General features: G+C 39.6%; 1 pseudogene; it reads right to left on the bottom strand.

The window, feature by feature from the left end:
* Positions 1–382: 382 nt before the first annotated feature.
* LOC148014801 (uncharacterized) lies at positions 383–3,185 on the bottom strand (annotated as a pseudogene).
* Positions 3,186–3,425: the final 240 nt, after the last annotated feature.

Here is a 3,425-nt window from a genome sequence, read left to right as displayed (position 1 = left end):
CAATATATATACATATGTACAATATATATGTACATATTAATATTGTATATATGTATATATGTATATATGCATATTAATATGCTTTCTATGCAGCATGAGAGAGAGAGAGAGAGAGAGAGAGAGAGACAGGAGGGGGCAGAAGCAGACTCAAAGAGAAGAGGGAGTGGGAGGAAACGGATAGAACACACACACACACACACACGTTGAGAACAAATATACTTAGCATAATATGTTTACCAACAACAAGTATACAAAGAAGAGGACCTTAAAAAGGTGCAACACAAATCAGAACATTCTAATAACCAACGAGTTTCCAGAAAAACATCTGTGTTCACACACATGCAGAGCAGCAGCTAGGCTGCTAAGCCACCAGATCACAATTTCAGTCCACAAAGTCTTGCTGAACCCCATTAATGAAGAGTTTGAGGAGTTTCAAGATCCCCATCGTCCAAGTAGACATGTCACTATCATCAAAAATCTCATCAAATTTACCATCAAGTGAACATGATCTAAAGGCAACATGTGCAAAGAAAAAGATGGTGTACCACCCACAAAGAAGTGTGCTCCCTTGCTTTCGTACCTTCACCACAAAACAAAAGGCGATGAAAATTATTACTTTTAGCATATGTTAAACCAACTTACCACTGGTCTTTTCCAAGTAAATTTCTTTAGGTCTTGGCTAGCTATGCCACAACAACTGCCAAACATTGTCTTCAAGTCCCTTTACAAAATCACAGTGTTAGTTGTACCATGATGTCAATTCTGAACAGTTTTGACTGCACTCTTGATAAAAAAGATAGATTACTTTTGCACAATCATAAACCGGTTAGGGTTGGTTCTCTCATTGGAGTCTAGCTCGTATATTTTTGAATCGATCAAGGATATCAAAATCAAACTCCAATGGTTGCTGCAAAAATATAAGCGAGTCTAAAACTTCTTGTATATTAATGTATGCTGTAGCTGATAGCCATAAGGAACCTAGCACTATGGATTAGATGAAAAGAGCTAAGCTACGAGCATGAAAATAATGTTAAAAACTATGCAGGCAACACTTAACTTACCTCTTCAATGTGGGTAGACATATTAAGGAGGAGTTGATGAACTTGACATTTTTCCAAAAGCCATGCTTCTTTTCCATGTTTAAGGTGTCAGTCCATACGAAGGGGTCTATCAGATAGACCCCTTCGAACATTCCTCCCTTACATTCTATCACAAATCTAAATAAAAAAATACACAAATTATTAAGTGCATGCACAAGACAATACAACCATCAGCTCGATCATGCATAGTATTGACTAAATACTATGACATCCCCACTACTAACATCATCAATGTGCCCAATGATGGGTGTAGAACACTGGGTATCATGCATAGTATTGACTAAATACTATGACATCCCCACTAATAACATCATCAATGTGCCCAATGATGGGTGTAGAACACTGGGTATCAATATATGCTCCCACACACACTCCCCATGCAGCAGCCACACCCAATAGTGGTTGTAGAATGCACCAAAGGTAGTTGATAGGGCACCTGCACCACTAAAGATAAATAAATTTTACTTTCTATACTTAGTTGATGCAAGCATCAAACAGGCAGTATCCATTTGCGTGGTGTTGTTGAACAACATCGGTAGATAGCGCGGCAAGAGCTCTACATGCGGTACATCCTTGCATGACAAAGTCAGCTCCCTAGTCAAAAGGCCACTAAGCCTGGAAAACTCAATGATTATTAGATTGATGTTCGAATAATAGTCAGAATCATTCCAACCCACAAAATACTTACTCCTTTTCTAACTCACACTGTGGATGATCAACCAGATATGCATACTTCTCATTAACAGGACTTCTTTCCAGATCATCCACATCCACAGAAGTTTTCTTTGTTTTAACACAAAAAGTTTAGCAACCATCAGTCTTTAGCATAAATCATCAATCCAATTCTACACAAGTTTTGAAATGAGCTACCTGGTCATAAGGGCTACCCATTTCAGTACATCCCCATAGAGCATCGTACTGTAGGAGGCATCCCTTCACAAAGGCAATTCGCCTTTCCTCAATACTCCCCCTGCTTTTGGACATAGTGGCCTCCCGCAGTTGGTGCTCCTGAGAATCTTTGATAAAGTTCACTACACCACTAAAAATTTCGTCTACATAAAACTTAAATTCTTCTCTTATGTCCTCACTACCAAATAGGCATGAAAGCTGCATTGCTTCTTGCCTTGCATCACTCGCTTGCACCGCCTCCAACCCTTTTTTAAATTGCAACCACGTGAATAAGGGTCCAGACACCAAACCCCTTTCCATGTAATTTAGATACTCTTGGTCAAAGCCATTCATTTCTGGTTCTGGGGGGAAAATCTTGCATATAAGGGGCAAAGCCATCATAGGTTGTAGATCCTCCTCCTCCTTGATGGCCGATTTAGCAAAGTCCTCTGCCCTAACTCTCAGATCCTCCCTGCAAGAAAAAATAATTCAAAAAACGTTTTCAGCTCCTTGTAAGAGAGAGCTTTAGAAATTTTATGGGGGGAGAGTGAGAGATTCATTGCCTGGGCATGCTCATGTCAAAAGAGACTAGTAGTGAATTTTTTTTCTCTTTCTTTTTCCTCAATCTTTTACAAGGGTGATCAATTGTAAGTGTAGAAGACTCCTCGATCTTTTTCTTACCCTTCCTGCATAGGAGGCCATTAAACACATCAGCACATCATTGTTTGAATACCCAAATAGAAAATGATAGAGAATTGATACAAAATAAAATGAATATTAAAAAATGGTAAGCCATATCGTACCTCTTTAAGGCTTGCACACCCTGCACTATAGAGGACCATTGCTCCCAATGGAATGACCAATCCTTGATTTCTGGGGGCTTTTTGTGCCCATGTCCTAGTTTGGGATAGCATTCTTCCCACCCATGGGAGTTCCGCATGTGTGTGTTTAGTCTCTACTTCATAGGAAATGAATTTGTACATCCAAATCTGAGTGCATAACACGCATAGTTGTGAGTTACACACACACATTACAAACTTCACATGATGCTAAAGTTTGTAGTGTGTGTGTGAAGACATATCTGCAATTAAATGATCTGTCTTCTTGTTGTAGACGAATGTGAGCTTCAAAGAGCATTGCTCTTTCTGTAGCATTTCTGTACCATTGTTCCTTGTCGGCATCCTTAGATTCTACCATTTTGGATGAGCACGAAGGGCTCGATGAGCGCGACGAGCAATATTTCTTTGAAAGGGTACGCACATGAGTTGTCTGCATCAAGAGAAATCCTAATGATGCTGCGTTCCTTGCGTGAATATTTCTCTGAAAGGGTAGGCCTCTACGTCCCGGGTTTCAAGCAGCACTACCAAAAATACAAAAATTTAGCAATACAAAAAATTTCTGTGTGCGCAAAGCAGTGACTGCCTCTTCATCCCAAAA

Source organism: Lygodium microphyllum, chromosome 24 (assembly GCF_053477565.2).
Source record: "Lygodium microphyllum isolate KBCC chromosome 24, Lygodium_microphyllum_v1.1.10, whole genome shotgun sequence".
NCBI lineage: Eukaryota > Viridiplantae > Streptophyta > Polypodiopsida > Schizaeales > Lygodiaceae > Lygodium > Lygodium microphyllum.
The sequence above is the reverse complement of the archived record's forward strand: the minus strand, read 5'-3'. Positions and strand labels throughout refer to the sequence as shown.